The sequence below is a fragment of the Periplaneta americana genome, chromosome 6 (genome assembly GCF_040183065.1).
Source record: "Periplaneta americana isolate PAMFEO1 chromosome 6, P.americana_PAMFEO1_priV1, whole genome shotgun sequence".
NCBI classification, from domain to species: Eukaryota; Metazoa; Arthropoda; class Insecta; order Blattodea; family Blattidae; genus Periplaneta; species Periplaneta americana.
Window position 1 is genome coordinate 8106039 of NC_091122.1, and position 27245 is coordinate 8133283.

General features: G+C 35.5%; 1 long non-coding RNA gene across 1 annotated transcript in view; it reads left to right on the plus strand.

The window, feature by feature from the left end:
- The first annotated feature begins 1242 nt into the window (after positions 1-1242).
- LOC138700967 (uncharacterized) overlaps positions 1243-27245 on the plus strand; it is a 31712-nt gene continuing 5709 nt past the window's right edge. Inside the window, exons 1-3 of the long non-coding RNA XR_011332413.1 lie at positions 1243-1360; positions 10037-10107; positions 26051-26079. This is a non-coding gene — a long non-coding RNA (uncharacterized lncRNA). The remainder of the gene's footprint in view (positions 1361-10036; positions 10108-26050; positions 26080-27245) is intronic.

Genomic DNA, 27245 nt, shown 5'->3' on the forward strand with positions numbered 1-27245 from the left:
TTCATTCTTTCAATATTCTTCCCAGATTGCACGCATACGCGATTGGAATATTGAACTGTGTAGATGCAGCTTTAGCTCCGTTACACACTACAGCGAGAATGCGTTTGTCGAGCTATAAAAAATGCTTTCGTTTAGCACTGATTGTAACGGTCGAAATAAGACACAGCTGACATTGGTCCTGCTCCTACAGGTAACATAACCTATAAGTAGCCTATAAAATTTGTATTTTGTGAATGAAATGAAACATTTAATAGAAAGTCAGATGTTCAAATTGATGTAACATCATCGCATAACAAACCCAATGACCTTGCATAGCAATAATAAGTTTTTTCATCAAACTGCCTTCCGTATGGCGTAATAAAATTCGTCTTTTAATTAGGTCTATCTATACAGAGATGGCTTCACTGTGTAGCAACATGTCTCGCTGTGAATACATAAGCATTGGTATATAGCTGTCCCCACTGTTACTGTTAAATTAAATTATGATTTCAGCAGATAATGAAAAAGTATTTAGGTTATAATAATAAGATAAAAGTGCAGTACACGTAATTAACATTGTTAAACCTGTATTTCGCAATTGGCATTACTGAATAATAACATCGAATTTCTTTATTGCAGTAATCGATATTCATCTACGAGTATTTCAACTTCACAATGTCTGAATAGGTTAAGTATTCGTTAATAAACAATTATTAACATTTTGTGATCAAATTTTAGGGACATATTATTTAAATTTTTATTTTATTCACGAACTAGTCCTAATAAATGCCACTCGAGGTCTGAGATTTATCGGCAAATGTCAGACCTCTCGTGACATTACTACAGTTAATCGATATGACGAATTCTGTTTCAAAGAAAAACGTTTTAGTCTAATAATTTGGCCACCTTTGTAATTAAAACAGAATAATGTGTTACATAAAGACGTTGCAAAATGGGTTAAAAAATCAAACAAAAACTCTAACGCACACGGCAAAAGAATGGCTGAGAGTAGATTGGAAATAGCGAAAGAATACCAAAACAACGAAAAGCACTGCGGAAAACCAGTGAAACTATGAAGCAAACTTTGTACTCAATAGTGAACTTCATTTCTTGGTGAAAGTGGCACGTTCTGAGGCGTTTTGCAATTGCTGGGCACGACCTTCAGCAAAGTAAACCAGTACATCATTCAGTGATACAACAAAGTTTCTCTTCTTTTCGAAAATTTGAGTTTCACCTCATTAGACACCGAAGAACCGATAACACGGGGCAATAAATAGTCAGTCAGCCGGCAGCCAACTACAGAAGCAGCATAGCCGAACAACCACCATGATCACCAGGACTGTTCTGTTGATGGCACTCATCTACATTATCTTCTCGCTCGGTAAGTCCGCTTTACAATATCCCATACATACAATTCATAATCACAATATTAAGCAAAGCAACAACCAGTGGGACTTCTTTTAATTCCCTTTACATAACCTTTTTTAAGTTTATTTAAGCTGTAGAGCCCTGGGTTTGGTCACTTAGAATACAAGTTAGGTGTAAGTCGATCACACTAGCTTCGCTTGGCACGGAGAGCACTGCGAGTTGAAGCAGTTCAATCTAGCACGCTCTGGTATTGGATGTTTACATCTGTTTATTCGTGTACTAGCCTACCCGTGCGCTCCGCTGCACCCGTTAGAAATAAATATAAAGTAATTACATAATTAAAATAGGACGTTTTATCCAGGGAACATTCGTGTTTGATAGCAGGATAAATCGTTTAATACGTTACTTAATTTAAATTGCATCCAAATAATTAAAATGCGATCATTTTGGTCCAGAGACACTCATTTGGTGCAATGACAAATTCCTTTAATATGTTTCTAATTTTTATTACATGCAACCATAGTTTAATGAACATTGACATCATTTAGATTTAATGTAAATATTTATATTTTATTTTACTTGTTATAGGTTTCCATTGAATTATGGTAATAACTTAATTTTAACCCGTGTTTTCTACGTATTCAGTAAATGGCTCTTGGCCCACTACGGTTGAGAACCCTTCAAATAACTTATATTATATTATATTATATTATATTATATTATATTATATTATATTATATTATATTATATTATATTATATTATATTATATTATATTATATTATATTATATTATATTATATTATATCAGAAGTTACTGTAATAACATTATAGCATTATGTACATCTAGAGAAACTACACTTTCCAATGGTGAAATAATAATTAATTATACAAATCGGTTAATTTAGCTTCCGATATTACTTCATACAAACTCAGAAACATTCTCTGTAGGTTATCTTTCATAGCTTTCGATTGTTGCGGTCCAAGGCCCCTTATAGACGAAGTCATTTGTTTTTTAATTCATTACACGGCCTTAGATGGCAGTTATTTTAATTTTAAAACTCATTTATCTCATTAAATATCAGTCTATCAAAATTTTTCAAGGAATAAAACTTATCGCAAATTATTTTTAAAGAAACTTTTGTTATGTAACATTTTTCACAAAAATCAATAATAAGCGAGATATTTCGATTTATTTAATTCAGGCCCCCTTATAACCCCCCTTTTAAATGTATTTTGAATGTCATATAGCCTAAAATCTAAGTTACAACGAACTTAATTTATATTCCAATTTTCATCGAAATCCGTTCATCCATTATCGCGTGAAAAGGTAACAAACATACAGACAGACATACAAACAAAAATTTCAAAAAAGCGATTTTCGGTTTCAGGGTGGTTAATTATATATGTTAGGACCAATTATTTCTGGAAAATCGAAAATTACCAGAAAAATTTCGGCTACAGATTTATTATTAGTATAGATATGTGTGTAGGCTATAAATCGGTGAACAACAGGAATAGTACTCATGTACAGTAGTGGCAAAAAAAACCGGACCGACTTTTGTAGTTGATTTCAGAGCCTTGTTCACTCCAGAGCACGATAGACTGGTAACTAAGACTTTCGTGGTTCGAATCCTGCCTGGGATGGAAACTTAATTTTGTTCCTTACTCAAATTTATTCCCAATACTTTTCGATTGCTGGTAAAATTCGTGTTATGGGAATAATAAGTTAATTACGTAGTAAAAAATCGCTGCAATCGAAAAGTATTGGGAATAAATTTGATAAGGAACAAAAAAAAAGTCCTTCCCGGACAAGATTTGAAACACGAAAGTCTTAGTTACCAGTCTATCGTGCTCTGGAGTGAACAAGGCTCTGAAATCAGCTACAAGGGTCGGTCAGGTTCTTTTTTGCCACTACTGTACAAAATATCACTTGGATTCAATAACAATAACAAAGTATTTATTTGAGGGTAGCTTATATACAACAAAAAAATATTATTTTTACCAGGGATAGACAAAACTCCAAAATTTTTAGAAGACAAGCCTTTTTTTTTTCAGGAGCACCACATTTTGCCCACACATTCCATTGGAAAAGCATTCGAGTTAACATGAAAATAAATTTACTGAAATATATTAAACAAGATACATCGTGAACAATAAGTACGGAACAATGCCATAACTTTTTAAATTTTAATTTACAAGAAAAGATTTTATACAAAAACTGTTGGAAATAAGTCATACATAATGTGACAGTAAACTATATTAAAATTTACATATTCCGAATCTCCGTTAAATTTTATAATATGAATGTGTAGAAATCTGATCCATTCACCCGGTACATATGAAGGTTTCAGAGCCATAGTGGGCCAAGCGCCATTTATTAAAAACGGAGAAAGCAAGGATTAAGTTAAATGAATACCATAGTTTAGCGTTTCTCAAACTTTTTTGAAGTGGAGACCATTTTTTAAAGTCAGAACAGTTCCGCGGACCACCTTACTCTTGTTCTCTTCGAAAGCAAATTTATCATTTTCGTAGCATATTTTAATACCAGTATAACTTATATTTTAAAATTGAATTAAGGTTCGGTACTTTGGTCCTCTGTTATGAATTCGGGTGGTCCCTGGCTGGGTTACAGGCGCGGCGCCAGATGTGCAGGGAAAAGATGGCGAGAAACATCACGTGTATAGTGCTTTAAATCTCTCTTTTGTTGCTGAGAGTAGAGTGGGAAGTCGATAGACGGGTAGGGTAATAAATTTCACAAAATGTCAGTACTGGGAGAAAAAGTGAAATTCGATTACCATGTGTCATTTCCAAACTCTGAGATTTTAAGCTATAGTGTCATACGCAATTCGTTTGAATTGCATTTTCTTCTCCTGTCTTTTTTGAAGGACCACAAGGGCAGACCTCGAGGACCACAGGTGGTCCGCGGACTATAGTTTGAGAAACGCTGCCATAGTTTAATGAAGATTGACATATCATTTAGTTTGAATGTGTAGGCCTATACTTTATATTACTTGCTATATGTTTCCATTGAATTATGGTAATAACTTCATTTTAACTCTTGTTTCCTACGATTTTAGTAAATGACGCTTGGCCCACTATGGTTCTCAACCCTTCATATGTGTGTGTAGAAATGTTATTCATTCACCCTGTTCATGTCTATTAACCATTTCTTAAACTTGTTTCGTGGACTTCAAACTTGAGACAAATATGTAAAATCATGTTGAGTAGGCCATAAAGCTAACCAAACAGTATCACTAACGAAACTTAACAACAGATGCTCAAAATGAAAATAATTTACAGTCAAACAATGTCCCAATCTATGACAAAACAATCCATTGTTTTTCTCAGTTACATGACTGATCTGTTCTATCTCATATCTACAATGGACTATTTTCATGATAGACTGGGACATTGTTTGGCTGTGAATAGTTCTCATTTTGGGTTTATGTGGTAAAGGTTGGTTAGTCACAGTGTTTTGTTTAGTTTTACGGCCTACTCAACATGATTTTACATACTTACTAGTGGCTTGCGCAGCAAATGCTGCAAACTAAGTTCATTAGACGTTCAAATAAACATTTTTCAGATTTATTTTCAATGAAGAATACCAGATATTCTGAAAGTTATTTGCTTCCATAATAATGAAAGATACTCTCTCTCGAGCAAATACTGAAAAGAACCACGCATATAAATATCTACACCACACCGCCATTAAATATATGAAAAAGACCCAACCCCACTTGATTAATAATTATAAAAATATTTGATTTTTAATAATATTATTATCTTATTTAAGTTTTATAGCTTTCAGTAACATATATTATATATACTATATAGCCGCCACTCAGTAAAATATAAAAATCAAAATCTAATTTAAGTTGTTCTCTATATCTACTTATATAACCCCAAAACGTTTCACTTTCATATCATCAATATAGCATTAATATGTATAATTAATGAAAAATAGTCACATCGTGGCATTAACTACAATAATATTTCATTTCTAATGGTAATAATGTCATCAAACCACCTCAAGTTTTGTAGTTTTTAATACCCAACACACAGCTGTACCCACAAAATTACACACCACAGAATCGAACCTGTAAATTACTTTTAGTAAGTTAAGTTTTTAATAACCAATTTAATTTGAGCTCTAAATATGTCTTCATTCTTGCAGATCATGGCCTTCGTGTAATATTGTTTACTGTAGTATGTGTTTTGTTTTATTCTGAAATGCAACACGGCCGACTTGATGCTCGCTTCGCTTCTCCTTTACAAAAAAGCGAAGGGTATATCAAGTCGGCCGTGAATGCTATTAGCTAGTTCTCAAAACTGACGACAGATGGATTTTGGAAAATAGGAAAATTATGTTAAAAAATTGACGTTTACTGAAAACTACTATTTTTCCGAAAAACTTTGAGTTCCAAGCTTCAAATGAGGGGTCATTTATTAAAATCCGTCCAGCCGTTTTCCCGTAATTTCCATTACCAGTTCCAATTATATATATAGAAATTTGTCTCAAGTTTGAAGTGCTTGAAACGAGTTTAATAAATAGTTAAAAGACAGAAAAGGGTGAAAGGGTCGAATTTCAACAAATTCATACGTAAAATTTAATAGAGATTCGGAATATGTAAATTTTAATATAGGATGTCATTTAAAAAAATAAAGTTTACTGTCACATCTTGTATGCCTGAATAACTTTTTTCGAACACTGGTATCATATTGTATGGTTTATCTCTTCTGTATAAAACGTTTCTTGTAAAATTAAAATTTAAGAAGTTATTAGCAATATTCCAAAGCCTACTTATTGTTCACCCTGCTTAATATCTATACACTGCGTCGGCCTGGTTGGCGCAGTTGGTATAGCGCTGGCCTTCTATGCCCTAGGTTGCGGGTTCGATCCCGGGCCAGATCGATGGAATTTAAGTGTGCTTAAATGCGACGGGCTCATGTCAGTAGATTTACTGGCATGTAAAAGAACTTCTGCGGAACAAAATTCCTGCACAACGGCGACACTGATATAACTTCGGCAGTTGCGAGCGTCGTCAAATAAAACATAACATTTAAGGGGAAACGCTACTGAGTTTTCGTCAATCTTGGTCAATGTTAAAAGTTAATTTTTTTTTACTGATGAACTGTATTGACTAGGAACAAACCCATGCACCATTTCATTGTAGGTAGTCTTAGCATCATTTTAAAAGTTTAAGAAACAAATTATCTTTATGCGAGAGCCAGATATTTGTTTACTAAAATTATAAACACTTTTTTATATTTTATTTTTTTCCGAGTACATTTTTCAACATAAAATTTTGAAAATTATTGTCCCCTTAGCATTTGTATACAATGCAAACACAAGCTCTCAGAAACGCTCTGTACTCTCCACTGAAGCTATGTAGCAATATTTTGAGATGTGAAACATAATTTGTAACAATATTAATCTAGAAAGCAACTGAAACTTCTTCCAACAACAGTTTTTGTTAAGCAAATCAAGATTTTCAGGTATAACTTCCTGTAAAGTTGATTTGAATAATTTCGAGGGAAAAATTGTTCCGGAGCCGGGTATCAAACCGGGACCTTTGGTTTAACGTACCAACGCTCTACCACTGAGCTACTCGGGAACTCTAACCGACACCGATCCAATTTTTCCCTCTATATCCACAGACCTCAAAGTGGGCTGACAACCGTCAAGCAACCAACTTCGAGTGCTCACTAAATCCGTGTGACTTAAATTGTGGTTTTCTGTTAACGAACAGTGAGTGTATTATGCAAATCAAGATTTTCAGGTATAACTCCCTGTAAAGTTGATTTTTCCCTCGAAATTATTCAGTTTTTGTTAACGTTATGCATTAGTCGTAATAGTGACATAAAATAAATCGAAGTCTAAAACATTTTAAGCTAAATAAAAAAAATGAAGCGCCACATAATTTTAATCGCCATGGCTAACTGGAAATGTATCCTGTTTTTATATATGGTACTCTTCTTTTGAGTTCTTCGTCACTTGAATCATTTAATAGTAAATGTTCTCCTCTTATATTAAGTTCCTTCTCTAAATTATTTTGAATCCAAAGCAAATACATACTACATATAATGAATCTGATCTTAATGGTAAAGAGGCTTGGTTTTTTGAAAAACTCGCATTCACTTTCCAGCATAAGACATTACACATTTCAAAATTATTGTAATGGTGGAGCAAAAGTAATAATTTATTTATTTTGAAAAGTTTCCTCTACGTTTCCTTTTCAATTTTCACTTTGCGAACAAGTTTTCAAAAGTGATAATGAAACATAAACTACAATGAGAAGCGAAAACTAGAAAAGCATAACCATACTTACTTATTTACTGGCTTTTAAGGAACCCGGAGGTTCATTGCCGCCCTCACATAAGCCCGCCATTGGTCCCTATCCTGAGCAAGATCAATTCAGTCTCTATCATCGCATCCCACCTCCCTCAAATCCATTTTAATATTATCTTCTCATCTATATCTCGGCCTCCCAACTAACACTCTATATGCATTTCTGAATTCGCCCATACGTGCTACATGCCCTGCCCATCTCAAACATCCCTCTTAGCCCCAAATATTTTCCTAAGCACCTTATTCTCAAACACCCTTAACCTATGTTCCTCTCTCAAAATTTCACAACCATACAGAACAACCGGTAATATAACTGTTTTATAAATTCTTACCTACTTACAAATGGCTTTTAAGGAACCCGAAGGTTCATTGCCGCCCTCATATAAGCCCGTCATCGGTCCCTATCCTGTGCATGATTAATCCAGTCTCTATCATCATATCCCACCTCCCTCAAATCCATTTTAATATTATCCTCCCATCTACGTCTCGGCCTCCCTAAAGGTCTTTTTCCCTCCGGTCTCCCAACTAACACTCTATATGCATTTCTGGATTCGCCCATACGTGCTACATGCCCTGCCCATCTCAAACATCCCTCTTAGCCCCAAATATTTTCCTAAGCACCTTATTCTCAAACACCCTTGACCTATGTTCCTCTCTCAAAATTTCACAACCATACAGAACAACCGGTAATATAACTGTTTTATAAATTCTTACCTACTTACAAATGGCTTTTAAGGAACCCGAAGGTTCATTGCCGCCCTCATATAAGCCCGTCATCGGTCCCTATCCTGTGCATGATTAATCCAGTCTCTATCATCATATCCCACCTCCCTCAAATCCACTTTAATATTATCCTCCCATCTACGTCTCGGCCTCCCTAAAGGTCTTTTTCCCTCCGGTCTCCCAACTAACACTTTATATGCATTTCTGGATTCGCCCATACGTGCTACATGCCCTGCCCATCTCAAACATCCCTCTTAGCCCCAAATATTTTCCTAAGCACCTTATTCTCAAACACCCTTAACCTATGTTCCTCTCTCAAAATTTCACAACCATACAGAACAACCGGTAATATAACTGTTTTATAAATTCTTACTTACTTACAAATGGCTTTTAAGGAACCCGAAGGTTCATTGCCGCCCTCATATAAGCCCGTCATCGGTCCCTATCCTGTGCAAGATTAATCCAGTCTCTATCATCATATCCCACCTCCCTCAAATCCATTTTAATATTATCCTCCCATCTACGTCTCGGCCTCCCTAAAGGTCTTTTTCCCTCCGGTCTCCCAACTAACACTTTATATGCATTTCTGGATTCGCCCATACGTGCTACATGCCCTGCCCATCTCAAACATCCCTCTTAGCCCCAAATATTTTCCTAAGCACCTTATTCTCAAACACCCTTAACCTATGTTCCTCTCTCAAAATTTCACAACCATACAGAACAACCGGTAATATAACTGTTTTATAAATTCTTACTTACTTACAAATGGCTTTTAAGGAACCCGAAGGTTCATTGCCGCCCTCATATAAGCCCGTCATCGGTCCCTATCCTGTGCAAGATTAATCCAGTCTCTATCATCATATCCCACCTCCCTCAAATCCATTTTAATATTATCCTCCCATCTACGTCTCGGCCTCCCTAAAGGTCTTTTTCCCTCCGGCCTCCCAACTAACACTCTATATGCATTTCTGAATTCGCCCATATGTGCTACATGCCCTGCCCATCTCAAACGTCTGGATTTAATGTTCCTAATTATGTCAGGTGAAGAATACAATGCGTGCAGTTCTGTGTTGTGTAACTTCCTCCATTCTCCTGTAACTTCATCCCTCTTAGCCCCAAATATTTTCCTAAGCATCTTATTTTCAAACACCCTTAGCCTATGTTCCTGTCTCAAGTTTCACAACCATAAAGAACAACCGGTAATATAACTGTTTTATAAATTCTTACTTTCAGATTTTTTGACAGCAGACTTGGTGATAAAAACTCCTCAACCGAATAATAACAGGCATTTCCCATATTTATTCTGTGTTTAATTTCTCCCCGAGTATCATTTATATTTGTTACTATTGCCCACAGGTATTTGAATTTTTCTGGTCTAAAATCATGAAGGATTGCGATGATGATGATGATGATGATGATGATGATGATGATGATGATGATGATGATGAGCATATGATTAAGTAGGCCTACAAGTGAAGTTCTAGAGGAAACAAAGTTAAGATTCTCCCTATCTTCGTAACGCATAGAGACAGTTACGATAGATATTTTAGATCCACAGGAAGTGGAAGTAACAGCCAGATGATGAAGTGTACTAACCAAAATGTGACGTTTTTACAGTGTTAGCAGAAGATGAAGAAGAAGAAGGAAATAAAGGAGGAGGCGTAAACATGTTCGAGATTATAGAAGATGTAAGTATAATGAACATAACAGTTTTGTTTTCGTACGTTCATGTGGGTCGTTCTTTTCCAACTCTCCCTTAATTATCAAAGATGCCTAATTTATTTATTTCTTCTCGTTGTGTTGGGAGCTTAGTCTCAGGATGAAAGAGTGATGGAACGGAGAAAAATTCTCTCCGGCGCCGGGATTTGAACCTGAGTTTTCAGCTCTCCGGCGCCGGAGAGAATTTTTCTCCGTTCCATCACTCTTTCATCATATGATGACGCAAAACATCTGCATGGAAATATCATATGTACTTCGGTACATCAAAATATATATGATATGCGTAATAAATCACTTTGTGATTTAAGACGGCGCCCATACCGTCGGATCCCGGCCAACTAGTCACTCATGACGAGTGCACCTCAGCACATGTGTGGACTTCGGTCCTACGTTCATAGACATCTATGACGTAGTGCAGAGGGCGGCCACTAGAGGGAACCCAAGAGATGGAGCTTAATCTGAGACGATTCTAACCGGCGTCGGAGTTGTATCCGGCGTGGCTTAGTGGATAAAGCATCAGCACGTAGAGCTGAAAATCCGGGTTCAAATCCCGGCGCCGGAGAGAATTTTTCTCCGTTCCATCACTCTTTCATCATATGATGACGCAGAACATCTGCATGGAAATATCATATGTACTTCGGTACATCAAAATATATATGATATGCGTAATAAATCACTTTGTGATTTAAGACGGCGCCCATACCGTCGGATCCCGGCCAACTAGTCACTCATGACGAGTGCACCTCAGCACATGTGTGGACTTCGGTCCTACGTTCATAGACATCTATGACGTAGTGCAGAGGGCGGCCACTAGAGGGAACCCAAGAGATGGAGCTTAATCTGAGACGATTCTAACCGGCGTCGGAGTTGTATCCGGCGTGGCTTAGTGGATAAAGCATCAGCACGTAGAGCTGAAAATCCGGGTTCAAATCCCGGCACCGGAGAGAATTTTTCTCCGTTCCATCACTCTTTCATCATATGATGACGCAGAACATCTGCATGGAAATATCATATGTACTTCGGTACATCAAAATATATATGATATGCGTAATAAATCACTTTGTGATTTAAGACGGCGCCCATACCGTCGGATCCCGGCCAACTAGTCACTCATGACGAGTGCACCTCAGCACATGTGTGGACTTCGGTCCTACGTTCATAGACATCTATGACGTAGTGCAGAGGGCGGCCACTAGAGGGAACCCAAGAGATGGAGCTTAATCTGAGACGATTCTAACCGGCGTCGGAGTTGTATCCGGCGTGGCTTAGTGGATAAAGCATCAGCACGTAGAGCTGAAAATCCGGGTTCAAATCCCGGCGCCGGAGAGAATTTTTCTCCGTTCCATCACTCTTTCATCATATGATGACGCAGAATATCTGCATGGAAATATCATATGTACTTCGGTACATCAAAATATATAAAATATATATTAGTCTCAGGAATTTTCTACTTTTTCCCGTACTCTTCCCACCATGTGAAATAACAGTTAATATGCACTGACTATAATTAATATACACGATGTCCGGTAAGGAATGGTGAAGTTTCTTGAGGTTATTGTCTAGTAAATATTGAAGTGAATGTGCTTTTATTCAACTCTTTGTTGCCTGATAGGAGAAAAAAATATTTTTCCTGTAATTTTACATGAAATATTTTTTTTTTTTTAATTCTTAATAAAACATAATATACGGTGAATGGTTAGTAATGTCATTAACTTCAATGGGTTATTCTTTGACATATTTCAAACATAAAAGTTAAATACAATTTATCTCGTTTTTACTTCCTGTTCGAGGAAAAAAGTATTTTATATGAAATATTTCATAGCGTATTTGGGAAATACTATTGAATTAATTCCCAATATGCTCAGTCAATTTAAGAGACCAGTGTGTTATGATAATAAACGATTGGAAGAATTTTAGTTTTGTCATTTAAATGTGCAGAAATTTGATCCCAACAAACGTAACTTTTCATTAGGGGAAATTTGATCTCTTGTACGTAAGTTTTCCGGTTACTATTTTAAAATTTAAAGTGAGAGGCAATTATTTGTAATTGCCTGAAGAAAATGTTTCTACTACGACAAAGACAGTTTTTAAATCATTAATTAAATTTGTATAACGTAAAATAAACTGTTCTTATCTGTGTTCACCGAATATTTCATTAAAATTAAATCGAAGGCTTTAAAAATAATATTTTTTATCCATGACCATAACGAAAAGCATGCCTTTACTAAATACTTTTGAGTTTCTAAAGTAGGCTTTTATTCAACGTTACTTTATTTCACTAGTGAGATAAAGACTTTACCTCACAGTTTGAACTTTATCTCACAGTTCATTAGTATTTCCCTAGTACCCGGGTACACACGTATACTTTTCCATTCAACTATTACTCAAGAAGTTAATATATTAGTTACTAGATGTCACTACCTCTACTTCTTTATTACCATTTCTTAAATATACATACACTCAATCTCCTTCTCTTTTCTCTATCTGCTACGTCGTAATTTGTACATTACATCCATATCTAATATGCATCTTTTTAAAATTTTGTAATAATTTACCTTTTGGGAAGCGAGGAGACTTACTTGAACCTACGAAGTTGGGTTTATAGGATTTTAAAACAACACGCGTTAGCCAACTGAGCTAAACAGACACGATGATTAATTAAGTTTTAATATTGCTCTTAAGTTTACAGAAGTAAAATGTGAGATTATTGTAATCACCAAAGCTCGGAACTTGGGGACTTGTGTCTTTGCAAGTGGCTAGGCGATCAGACTTCAATATCAACAAACTCCCTCTTCCAGTACGGAGGTACTGTTGGGTCTGCTATAAAAGTGGTTTCTGGCTAGAACAACATATTGATAGTGAATTATGCTAGGTTGAAACACGTAATTATATAGCCTGTATATAATAGAAATAAACGTGAGAAATATATCAAATTTACTGTTCTTCTCTGTACATTTTATTACAGTGTATCACTACGTACATCCGAAGATTTTCGAACCCATAACTTCTTCGCTGATTTGAAACGAGAAAAACTTATTTCCACGTCACATGAATTGACGGGAGCAAACTTAAAATAGGCCTACTGAATGTTTTCACTGTCACTGTTGTCTGTCCGATTATCAGCAGTTGCTAGCTGATCTCGCATCTGAGGAAGATTAGTATATCCTAAATTTTTCTAAAAATAGTTTTCAATTTGTGTGTCACTTTCAGGGTAGGTTCCTCTGCTACTTGGTCCATGACTATGGACACATTTTTCACCAATATAAGGGACTGCAATGTCTTTCAATGAATGCCCGATACAAGCAAATGCTGGGTAACTTTCGGTGCTGGACCCCGGACTCATTTCACCGGCATTATCACCTTCATATCATTCAGACGCTAAATAACCTAGATGTTGATACAGCGTCGTAAAATAACCCAATAAAATAAAATAAAAATAAAAATGAATGCTCGTTTCCAGCATCTAATTTGTGTGTGGCACAACTTACAAAATATAAACTCTTCATTCGAAACTTCTATAATACCCATTCGAATAACACGTATTTTCTAATTCCTCAAGCAAGCCGTTTACTTGTAATTCTCTGAATGTCTTGGCTTCGACATGACACAGTTTCTTCGTCCGTCTTCCTGTCATTCGATGTGACCACTTATTAGTAGGTCTACGTACGACTGTCCCTGAGCATTTGCAGCGTGAGCTTTGTGTACGTTGTACCTCCAACCTTACTCATACACAAGATACACAAGTACCCAAGTTCCGAGCTTTGGTAATCACATTAGTCCATTGAACACTTCTAAATAATCCCTGAAACTTCAAAAAGACGAAAAAATATATATTAAAATTATATAATTAATTACAATTTGTTATTTATCCAACGCCTTAGATACCATTCTTTACTAATCATGGCCTCCTACATCAAGACCTACCTAGTAACGTATTGATTCTAAAATCCATGCCATGGTATGTGATTACATGAGGACTTATTTTCAACATATTTTCTTTTATAAAACATACTTTTTCGTTATGGTCATGGATAAAATTAGGTATAGTACTTGTGAGCGTGATCTTTATTGCACTTACCTCACAAGTACCATAAATAACTATAATTTTATCTTTCTTTTTCTTTTAGAGTTTTAAAATTTTGTCTTTATAATGTGACGTAAGGCATCATTATCTAGAATATTCAAATGAAATGGGAGTGTAGAAATATTTCTTAATCTTTTCACTTAAGTTTGAAATAAGCGTGTCTTATTGCGTGTGTTGTCTGAACATTTAATTAGATTTAGGTTGTAGACATTACTTTAAATTTTCCAAGATTTTATTTAACGTGAAATAAGCTTGTTCATTCTCCGCTCTCTAACACAGTGTCTAAAGATAAAAATTAAACGGTATATTACCTGTCCCAGGTCGTGTAGCTTGAATTTGACGAAAATAAATATTTAAGTTAATTTTCGTTCGTTAAGAACGTGATGATATTCGTTCGTTTCGCTTTTTCCTCTTTTACGAAATGACCTGAAAATCGATGCGCGACACTGCATCATAGCTCTCGCATTAATACTCTGCACAAGGCCTGCACAAGGTTTGCGCTCACAGCTCATGAGCGCAATGCAGGTATTAGCTGCGCTCTGTATAGGGTGGACTGGAAGAAGGGGTGATCTCGTACAAAATATACAAAACGGAAGTACTATTACGAGTTTCATGAAATGAATTCCCATTCAGTCTTTGCAAAACTATCTTGGACTTATTAATTGATACAGAAATATTTATTTTGTGCGAGATCGTACGTATTTGCTTGTTTTCCTCACAAAACCAATACGCGGTAAGTGTGAAATACTACATTCAGTATTCCCAACGTAACACACATAACAATTTCCCTCTTCTTACCGCTTAAGCGCGACATTCATTTTACTGCTTTAGGCTTTTAACATATTATTTTTAGAGACGTTTAACATAGTAATAATTATAAATTGGAAACTTACCACTGCAATTTCACCTAAATTGCAATGTTAATTATTGTTTTTAAATATTTTCAAAAATTAAGTAAAGTCTACTACTCCACGAAACTTATTGCATTCCTGATACAAGTAACATTAAGGAAGCCGTGAAAAAATCAACGAGATTCCAGATGCCGGTGTTATTATTGCTGTTATGTTATATAAATAATATTGTTAAAATATTAAAATGAAAAATAAATCATTACATAACTTTACGGTTTGTTTTAAGTTCGCATTTATAGACTGGGGGGGAAAAAAAAGACAGACGTATATCACGGCCTGCTGGAGTATAGTAAACACAGAAAACATTTTATAGCAACAATGTTGAGGAAAGATATTTTGGTGTTCCAAAGTTGCCGTCATTAAACAGAAACCAACATGGAGATTTCATTGCAACTAATTAGAAATTCGTCTTTCAGGTATGTAATAAACGATCTTCGCACAAAATAATGTACGATACACGAGCGGTATGTTTGTTTTCATGTTCTCGGAAATTAAAAAAGCTCAACTACGTTTCGCTTTTTCTATCTTTTCCTCGACCATGAACACGTCAACATACCGCTCTTGTAACGTATATTACTATTACAGAAATAATAGAAATTCTACAGCTACTTAAATGTACAACATCATTTTCTTATATTTTTATTTATCAGTACTTGAAAACGAGATTTTATGCTGTTGGCAGCTGAAAGAAACAGTAGTCTACCGATCGTAATGAAACATCAGTTACAGATGTTCGATGCCTGCCTTTATTAATGTTGATTATAGAAAACAGTTGCTCACAAATATAAATGTTGAGCCAAACACAGCAATCATTTTCACAGCTAGTCTGTGTAGTCGTGGATATTATTGCTAATGTTTAGTCTTCTAAAACTCAACCAGGCTAGTATTATTATTCACACGATCTTTAGCCGTTAGGCCACACTGAAGATCAATAAGTCCGAGCTGTAAATCATTAAATGTTATGTTTTATTTAACGACGCTCGCAACTGCCGAGGTTATATGAGCACACTTAAATGCAATCGACCTGGCCCGGAATCGAACCCGCAACCTTGGGCATAGAAGGCCAGCGCTATACCAACTGCGCCAACCAGGCCCACCTGTAACTTAAATGACATTGTTTCAACTCGTGTTGAAGGAATTTATTATGATAACTTTAAACTTCTTTTCAATTAAGACAAAACTTTTAGTAGGTTATTTTACGACGCTTTATCAACAGCTTATGTTATTTAGCGTCTGATTGAGAAGAAGGTGATAATGCCGGTGAAATGAGTCCGGGGTCCAACACCGAAAGTTACTCAGCGTTTGCTCATACTGGGTTGAGGGAAAACCCCGGAAAAACCTCAACCAGGTAACTTGTCCCGACCGGAAATCGAACCCTGGCTACCTGGTTTCGCGGCTAGACGCGCTAACCGTTACTCCACAGGTGTGAATCTGAAGACAAGATCTTGGGACCTAGAATTAAATTCATTTTGAATTTCAATTAATATTTGCACATAATCGTTTCACATGGCTTCATCACGAGCAGTTTTCTATCGTTCGAAAGGAAAGTAACCCATATTACCTTCCCGAAACTGACTTACGAAAAGTGTAAGTTTTGGACTGAAATCCCGTAATTTATCCAACATATCAACACTGAGCTGGCCTTTTCCCTGAAGAGAGATATTTAAGTTGTTGAAGATTAATATCTTTAGTATCTTTATGTATGGACTCGTAATGGCGTATTGTGTTACGTTTCTTTCTACCTTTCAAAATGTTGTGGCAGATAAAGCACTGAGTATTTACTCCAGCAGCTATGAAAAAATAAGCATTTTCCCATGCAACATTGAAAGAATTTGCCTGATCACCACTTTTCCGTCTTTTAGATTCCTTCATACTGTACTGTAGCAATAGGTTAGCAACGTAAAACAGTTACTGAGAATAGGCACTGCACTCCAGAGACCTGCAAGAGAGCTTAACGATATCTGAGACAAGCCCCTACAGTCTCGGCTGCGCGAAACGAGGAAACCGGGGCAAATTGAACGCTGCGCTTGCCGCCATATTGTTGGAGAGCAGACAAATAATAGCAGTGAGTAAGTCACGCAATTTAACGCTGTGATGATCTAAAATTGACATATTATGGCCATTTTCGACGTTTAACGTAAAATTAGGACGAAATAAACATATTCAAAGTTTCATTGATATGTGTTAGAGCATTAAAGAAAAGAAAATACGTATGCAGCAATTTATAGAAAACATACTGATACATCCATAAATAGGCCTACACAATACACTTTACAGATTGCATAATTTTACGATAATCAGCAAATTGTTAGGTTTCAGAGAATCTAAAATTATATTAACATATTATTAACTCTTAGATCACAAGACATAAATATATGCACCTTGATTACACAAGTTCTTGTTATAATCAAATTCCTAAGTGAAATAAATATGCGATAATCAGTATAGACTTGTTAAGTTTTAGAGAATCAAAAATAAATTATATTACCGGTACTTTTAGACCACAGGACGTAAGTAACCACGCAAAATATAATGTGCGAAGGTAGCCAAATTACATTGAATTCATTCTTCAATTAATAAAGAGAATGCTATCAATTATAAAAAGTATCGGTACCTAATACATTGCAAACAATAGGTAACGTGAAGACCTAAAAACTAAACAATCACTTTATGCAAGATAAAAAAAACCACATACTTTTTATGTGTGGATTTTTTACACATTGTATTTTTATTTTAAATAAATAAAACAGATATATTATCATTGCTTGCAGAGTGATGGTACATAATTTTTATGCACATATGCAATATCAATAAGATGCCATTCCTTGCTTTTGTTAATAAAATATATCCGGCAAAATGTAAAAGAGTTATTTATAGGTGAACTCTGAATCATAAATTCACAAAGGAGGCTTAGCTATTATAGCTATTTATTTATTTATTATCTGTATATTTATTTATCCATATATGGATCTTCAATGAAAGTTTATTATCTTGCAGATAAATTCATTTACATAATAAAAACAAAAAGTTATCTTTCCACTAATGTTTTAACATCTGATGTGTAAGTCTAAATAATTCACTCAGTGGGATTTCTCTACAATCTGATATACCTGTACTAACAATTAAATATTCTTTATTGTCGTAAACTACTGATTGATTTTTAATGATATTGATATTGTAACAACAGAGATATTATTATATCGTACCTTTTGCAAATAGCTTGGAAAATTAAACAGGGATGGTATTATCGCCGCGCTCTCATGGTTAACATTCGGCAGGTCTTTGAGCGGCCTCATGCGTTCGGCAGGTCTTTGAAATTTAATTGTATTATTGTTTTCAATTTCTTGTGTCACCGCTCCAATCACTCGCCTCAATTTCAATAATGCAACCAATAAGCTGCTTCAATTATTATTAAATGACACTTACTTGTCTAATCCACGTAGACTTAACCCGAGGTTGCAATGTCTTGTGCTGAGGACGAACATTAAGGTATGTGATTAAAAATTATGATTAAAGAGTTATTATTAAGAGTTAAGAAAGCCAACGTACTCGTATATGAAATAATAGTAATAATAATAATAATAATAATAATAATAATAATAATAATAATAATAATAATAATAGTCATTTAACAATATAACAAATTATAGTGCTTATTCTTATCGAGAAAGTAGACGTGACAACGTGACGCTTAGAGTGAAACCTACAGAGCAACAATCGGTCGGCAAAATTATTTTTAACCACACCGCACGTTATTGTATGATGCCGACATGTTAAGCATGAGTCCGCGGCGATAATATTTCATCTTTCAAAATTATATTGCCATTACTTTCACACTATTCACTAAAAACACCCGAGACAAAACAAAGGACAAGTATGACAATCGTGTTTACCGCTCTATTTCTACCAGCAGCATGGCGGCGTAAACATGCGCAGACTGGTTTCAATTTTGGACAGCACACCAGCGCTCTGTGTGAGTCTAGTATACTATTATAACGTCTTTGATCTGAGATCGGTTTTACCGAATGCGCTTCGTGTGTAATCGCTCGAGCTCGGGTTTGGCCTGCGCTCGCTCGAGCTCGCCCGGGGGATCGCTCCCCTGTCGGAACGAGCGCTCGCTTCAACCATTGTACGCGAAGCAGTATGCTACAGTACTACGTAGTGCAGCATTGGTAAAAATCGAATGCATTCATTTGATTATCAAAACCATTCGAAATAATAGAAATATTCACAATATCACTCGATTATTCATTGATTTTGCTTACCACCGCAACAAGCCGTATGAAGTTACACAAAATATGTACTCGCATAACAGAATGTGTTCCATTTTAAGATAATGATAAGAGCTTCGAGTTCAGAATCATATGACGCAAAAATAGAATGATAAGCTTCGAATGTTCTGTGTGGTTGTAGCGTACTGACTCTTCTAACAGCCCCAGTATCTGACCCTGATCTTCATTAAATTAAACACCTGACCTACATAGCGATAAGAAAAAAGAGCGCATGAGTAATCAACATACTGCAATGTTATTGAACAATTCATTCATGCATTCGAATGATTTAATCCTACAATGGAATAATCATAGAAATCATTCGATTGTTTTCAACAATTATATATTTTAGTGGAAATTTAATTAATTACACATTTTTCTTTGTTTAGATTGAAAGAGCCTGAAATGATTTTCTGTATAAATATATTTCATTCCTACTCAGTTTAACATTTAACTTCAAAAACAAACTGAGACACAAATTTAATCGTAATAATATTGTAAATGCAAATGAAATGTTTGGTTATATTACTATAAAATGTATATAAAACCGAGAAATTACATTTAATACGTGATAACTAAAAATGTCTATCGAAGTATGAAATGCAAATAATAAACTAGTAGCGATATATTTTGTTTCATCTCGGACGTAATATGAACTTTACTCATACTAACTTGGAAATATTTTTATTTTTTTATTTTAGTAGGTTATTTTACGACGCTTAGGTTATTTAGCGTCTGGATGAAATGAAGGTGATAATGCCAGTGAAATGAGTCCGGGGTCCAGCACCGAAAGTTACCCAGCATTTGCTCGTATTGGGTTGAGGGAAAACCCCGGAAAAACGTCAACCAGGTAACTTGCCCCTACCGGGATTCGAACCCGTGCCACCTGGTTTCGCGCTGACCGTTACTCCACAGGTGTGTACAATCCTATGTACTTTAAGGTATTCTTATCCCTTACTTCTCCGAATTTAGTCCAAGCAGAGCTAGTAATTGCTTTCCCTCTTTTTCCACTACTCTGACTGCTGATTTAACTTTATTTTCGGCATATACTTTTGACATCGTGTCTTGTAATCTTTTACCATCAACAGAGACGGTGTCCGAGCCTCTGCTTGAGATCGACGTCGATACTATTGAATCATCTTCAACATTCGTTCTGATGAAACGTACTGATTAGACAAGCCTACAATTCACCTACTGCTTACTGCTACCGGAAGAGCACTCATGAACACCGAGCGCTCGTCCTCAGACCCGATCGCTCGGTGTGTTGCCTTACTTCGTGATTTATCGGAAATATTCGTAGATGGTCGTTATTCATTCCGTCAGTGCCTTCCTGGACTGATAACGATATCCCGCGCTCGCTCTCTTGCAGTGCACTCCACCCGAAGGAGCGCGCGCGCTCGTTGAGCGCTGTTTGTGCAGGCCTGCTCTAGTCTATTTTCTTTTTCCTTTAACTCACTCTTGCTGAAATACAAATTCAATTTGAATTTAAAATATGTATTAACTTTGTAACTCAACTTAAATATATTGTGGATTCGAAATGAAGTGGTCGGGACAAAGCGCCATTGAACAGTAAACACATTTTATATAGGCTGGTTTTTCACACTCTTCTGTAACACACACACACACACACACACACACACACACACACACACGCACGCACGCACGCACACACACACACACACACACGCACGCACGCACACACACACACCGTTTCCAACATGCAACATTGTTGCAGGAACGTTATCAAACTTCCTCACATGTTTCTCCGTCACATATCCACACCTCTGCCACGCGTATATTGCCATGTTTTTGAGGACAGGTGAATGAAACTGCAATGTCATTATGAAGCTCCTATCGTGCAATGTGAAATGTTTTCACAGATAATTTTATGTATAATTATACTCTTCTAACCTTCGAATTACAATTTTATATTGCCTAAAAACTGCACATTCAAGGGTTGCAAAAATCTTGTAGTTTTAGAGGGATAATTTGTGATTAATTGTCTTACCATGTAAAGTACTGTTTACTTACAAATGGCTTTTAAGGAACCCGCAGGTTCATTGCCGCCCTCACATAAGCCTGCCATCAGTCCCTATCCTGTGCAAGATTAATCCAGTCTCTATCATCATATCCCACCTCCCTCAAATCCATTTTAATATTATATTTCCATCTACGTCTCGGCCTCCCCAAAGGTCTTTTTCCCTCCGGCCTCCCAACTAACACTCTATATGCTACATGCCCTGCCCATCTCAAACGTCGGATTTAATGTTCCTAATTATGTCAGGTGAAGAATACAATGCGTGCAGTTCTGCACTGTGTAACTTCCTCCATTCTGCTGTAACTTCATCTCTTTTAGTCCCAAATATTTTCCTATGAATCTTATTCTCAAACATCCTTAATCAGAATTCCTCTCTCAAAGTGACACTCCAAGTTTTACAATCATACAGAACAACCGGTAATATAACTGTTTTATAAAATCTAACTTTCAGATTTTTTGACAGCAGACTAGATGACAAAAACTTCTCATTTATATTTGTTACTGTTGCTCCAAGATATTTGAATTTTTCCTCCTCTTCGAAGGATAAATCTCCCAATTTTTATGTTTCCATTTCGTACAATATTCTGGTCACGAGACATAATCATATACTTCGTCTTTTCGGTCTTTATTTCCAAACCTATCGTTTTGCTTGCTTCAAGTAAAATTTCCGTGTTTTCCCTAACCGTTTCTGGATTTTCTCCAAACACATTCATATCATCCGCATAGATAAGAAGCTGATGTAACCCGTTCAATTCTAAATCCTCTCTGTTATCCTGGACTTTCCTAATGGCACACTCTAGAGCGAAGTTAAAAAGTAAAGGTGATAGTGCATCTCCTTTCTTTAGCCCGCAGTGAATTGGAAACCATCTGACAGAAGCTGGCCTATACTGACTCTCCGTAAAGTACTGCTTACTCCTTCAAAAGTAAATATAATGTCATCTATGTGACAACTTTAGAAATCCAGAAACAGTAGAGTGTCTTTCTTAACATCCGGGAGGAATACATCTCTAAACCATCTTCTGACTTTTTTTTTGTCAGTTTACGGAACTACTTCCATCGCGACCACGACATTAAATGACTTATCATTGTCTACATGTTGTTTTACTTTAGGTCCAAATTCCCCTTCCGGTTTCTGAAAGCATATGTACAGCTGTCATAACAAAAAGTGGCCGCTCTTTAGATACTAAGTTCCCATCGGGTATCTCCGCTACAGTTCGGAGACAGGCGATGTTACATGTTGTTAGACTACGATATCTGCTATATACAGTTGTAATTAAAGTATTCTAGTGTTACACTTGTAGCGTAATGGTAGCATTCCGGGATGGTATTCCTGAGGTCGTGCGTTCGAACACCAGCGAGTGCTTATTATATTTCTTGTTTTTAAGATAGAGAGAAAATATTATTGCTGCTGTCTCTTTTATGACTGTTTTAGTAGTCCTAATTAACATCAGATTCATGAATGCATTATGCCATTGACTTTATCATTATGTATTATGACATTATGGCTGCAAATGGAAAGAAAGAAAGAAAGAAAGAAAGAAAGAAAGAAAGAAAGAATGAAAGAAAGAAAGAAAGAAAGAAAGAAAGAAAGAAAGAAAGAAAGAAAGAAAGAAAGAAAGAAAGAAAGAAAGAAAGAAAAATTTTATACTCAACAAAAATATCTTTCGTGGCATAAACAAAACAAGCATATTGGCGTCTGCCTTAGAAAATTCAAACAATTAAAAGTGAAAAAACCAAACCAAAAGCCACGATTCAATATATTTTAGTCCATCTTCCTCCAACCTCGATCACATTTTGCAGTCGAGTGGACATGTCCTGGACGAGCTTCCACAAATCATCAGGACGTCTTGGAAGGGGATTAGGCCAATTCTTCCACATAGTATTATGTTCTTTACTTGTGACCCCGTGGCTCAGTTGAAAGAACGTCTAAATTAAGATGTCAACGTCTCAGGCTCAAATTCTCGTCGTTCCTTTCCATTTTATTTTGATACAGGATAGTGCAATGTAATAATATGAGAAGAAACTAACACTAGTATCATGCCACTGTATTTTCCCAAATCAACATTAAATTTATATTATTTAGATCGTTAAAGAACATATCAGAATATAAATGACAACTTGAATATTATTTATATTCCTAAGGAGGTAGCAGAATACAAATGATAAATTGAATATTATTTATATCGCTAAAGAACTATAACAGGATATAAATGTTAACTTGAATATTATATATATCGCTAAATAACGATAACAGAATATAAATGTGTAACTTGAATATTATTTATAACGCTATAGAATTATAACAGAATATAAATGATAACTTGAATATTACTTATATTGCTGAAAAACGAGAACAGAATATAAATGATAACTTGAATAGTATTTATAACGCTAAAGAATTGTTACAGAATACAAATGATAACTTGAATATTATTTATATGGCTAAAGAAGATAGTAGAATACAAATGATAACTTGAATATTATTTATATCGCTAAAAAACTATAACAGAATACAAATGATAACTTGACTATAACAGAATATAAATATCTTGAATATTATTTATATTGCAAACGAACGATAACAGAATATAAATGGTAACTTGAATATTATTTATATAGCTAAAGAACGATGACAATATAAATGATAAATTGAATATTATTTATATCGCTAAAGAATGATAACAGAACATAAATGATAACTTAAATATTATATATACATATATATATATATATATATATATATATATCGCTAAAGAACGATAACAGGATATAAACGGTAACTTGAATATTATTTATAACGCTAAAGCAGTATACCAGAATATATATGATAACTTTAATATTATTTATATCGCTGAAGAACGATAACTGAATATAAATCACTTGAATATTATTTATACCTCTAAATAACGACAACAATATAAATGATAATTTGAATGTTATTTATATCGCTAAAGAACGAATACAAATGATAACTTGAATATTATTTATATTGCTAAAGAATGATAACAAAATAAAATAACTTAAACAAGGTTCGAACTCACGACCTTCGGATCATTAAACGAGCACTCTACCGCTACTCTACGATACGCAAATATCGAATGACTCCATAGTTCCGAAACTCTTTCTACAAGCGCGAGCATCGTGTAACATCACCGTGATCTGAAGTGGACTTAGAAAATGTGCGCTGTTGACGAGTGCGGCCACTTAGTCGTGTTCCTAGACTTCCATCTACATACCTATGGATTTTGACTGTGTACGAATGAGTGCCGTGGATTGCACTACTACTTTATTAATGTGAATTAAGAGAAAACTAATCGACTAGAGCATTAATGCGAGAGCTGTGATACGGTGTCGCGGAGCTATGAGGATAAGAATGCGCGCAAGAAGCGGTATAAGCAGCAAAGATTTTCAAGTCATTGTACAGAGTGATTTATATAGAACTGACACATTTCTTTCATTGTTTCAAAACGAATTATGCTAGCGACAACTTATTATACCTAAAATGTAGAGGAATTTTGGGAGATTATTTACCTCTATAGCAAATGTTGTCCGGCGTTGTCAAATCCGGAGATCTCGGTGGCCACAGGTTCTTGGAAATTATTCGGTCGACACATAACCGGATAAATGGAACCATGCTTCATCTGTGAACCATGTGATGGACAATATGGCAGGATTTTGCACAATGAACGTCTGAAACCAACGACAATAATTCAATCTTTTATCCTTATCTGGTTCCTGTAGCTGATGAACAACCGTAACCCTATATGGCTTTAGGCTCTCTGACACATTGAGTAGGTGTACCCTGTCTCCTGCGACAAACGTCTTAATGATTTTTTGGGTGACTGCTCCAGTCGTGCTCTTACGTCAACAACAACCGTGGGAAGCCTAGATGAACGATGCTTGCCCTTTTCACTCACCAGAGATCCAGTTGTTTCCAATTTGTTTACCAGTCCCAGTATTGTGTTTATTTTCGGAGGACTGCGAACACCAAATTCTCTCTGGTATGCCCTTTGAGTAGCTGTAATTGATAGCCATATAGGGTTACGGTTGTTCATCAGCTACAGGAACGAGATAAGGATAAAAGATTGAATTATTGTCGTTGGTTTCAGACGTTCATTGTGCAAAATCCTGCCATATTGTCCATCACATGGTTCACAGATGAAGCATGGTTCCATTTATCCGGTTAAGTGACGACCAAATAATTTCCAGGAACCTGTGGTCACCGAGATCTCCGGATTTGACAACGCCGGACAACATGCTATAGAGGTAAATAATCTCCCAAAATTCCTCTACATTTTAGGTATAATAAGTTGTCGCTAGCACAATTCGTTTTGAAACAATTAATGAAAGAAATGTGTCAGTTCTATATAAATCACTCTGTATTTCGTAAACGAGGAAAAAAGCGAAACGAACGACTATCACCGCGTTTATTAACGAAAGAAAATTTGCTTAAATATGCATTTCCATTAACTTCAAGTTACACGACCTGGAACGTTTCCCTTGTAAGTGAAATTCTGTTGATTTCCTAATTAATTCTGAAAAATTAAGTGTAACACAAAATGATTAGATATTCAACTACTGTTTGACGCATCTTTACATCTGTTGCAGGCTGTGGAATTGATGAAGGGCTTTGGGCGGTAAGTTATCCGACGAAGATAATTTTTATATATGAAGAGTGTGATTCCAAAACTCACTCAGTTCATTCGGCCATTTTTATGATTTATACATATAATATGATTTGTTTAGATCTCTTATCACTATATTTTAAGCTTATTTTCTTCCAAAACAACGCCAAACCTTGTCTGAAAGTTTCTGTTATTGTGCATGTCACTTGAAAACTCGCTCAGTCCGTAGACCGATGGGTAAAAAAAAAAAAAAACTAGCCCAGTCCTTTCATAAAAATAGACTGAACGTGTTTTGGGATCACACTACTCAATTATTATTACCTGCTGCTTGCTGAAAGTCCGGCATATTGCAATGATACTCCTTCAGGAGAATTATTACAAAAAGTAAATTGAAGGGTTCACAACCATAGTGGGCCAAGCGCCATTTACTAAAACCGTAGAAAAACAACGGTTAAAATGAAGTTATCAACAGTAATCTCACTAGAGGTTTCGATTTATCTAGAGAAAATCAAAACTCGAGTGGGATTTAATTGACTATTACACGATTAGAAGAAAGTAGGCTATATAAAGATTAGAAGTAACAAAGTGTACAATAAAATATTAATTGGCTTAAGAAAATACAACTGTCTTCAAATGTATTATTGTACCATCTCAACATTACGCTAGATGGCAGTAGTGTTTTATGATGATGTTTTCTTGTTATCGGTATCAGTTGTGCCAACTATGGAATCATCATTGAACTCTGTGGACTGTTACTAGTCAAGAAGGCTTTGTTGATTCAGTTTCATTTTTATTAAATCATTTGCATTCCATTTCAATCATCCGGATCCCAGTAATCAACGTCACTTGATAGATGATTTTCAATAAATCTTAGTATTAAACAAGCTCTGTTACGTGACTATCCATAATATCATATAGCAGAAGCTATAACAAACATAACCTAAATAATATAAACAAGTGTTAGAAAAGTTTTAATTAGGGATGATGAAATAAACAAGAAACGTTTTAATTAACGATGATGACATAAAAAATAAACATGGATAATTTTAAAAGAAACAATTATTGAAAGTACAATTTTCAAATTTGAATGTTTTGGTGGTTCAGTTGATGTTATATTGGACGTGTGCGTAAAAGAAGTGAACTCGTTGGTGTACATGGTGTATCCCTCAACTCATTCA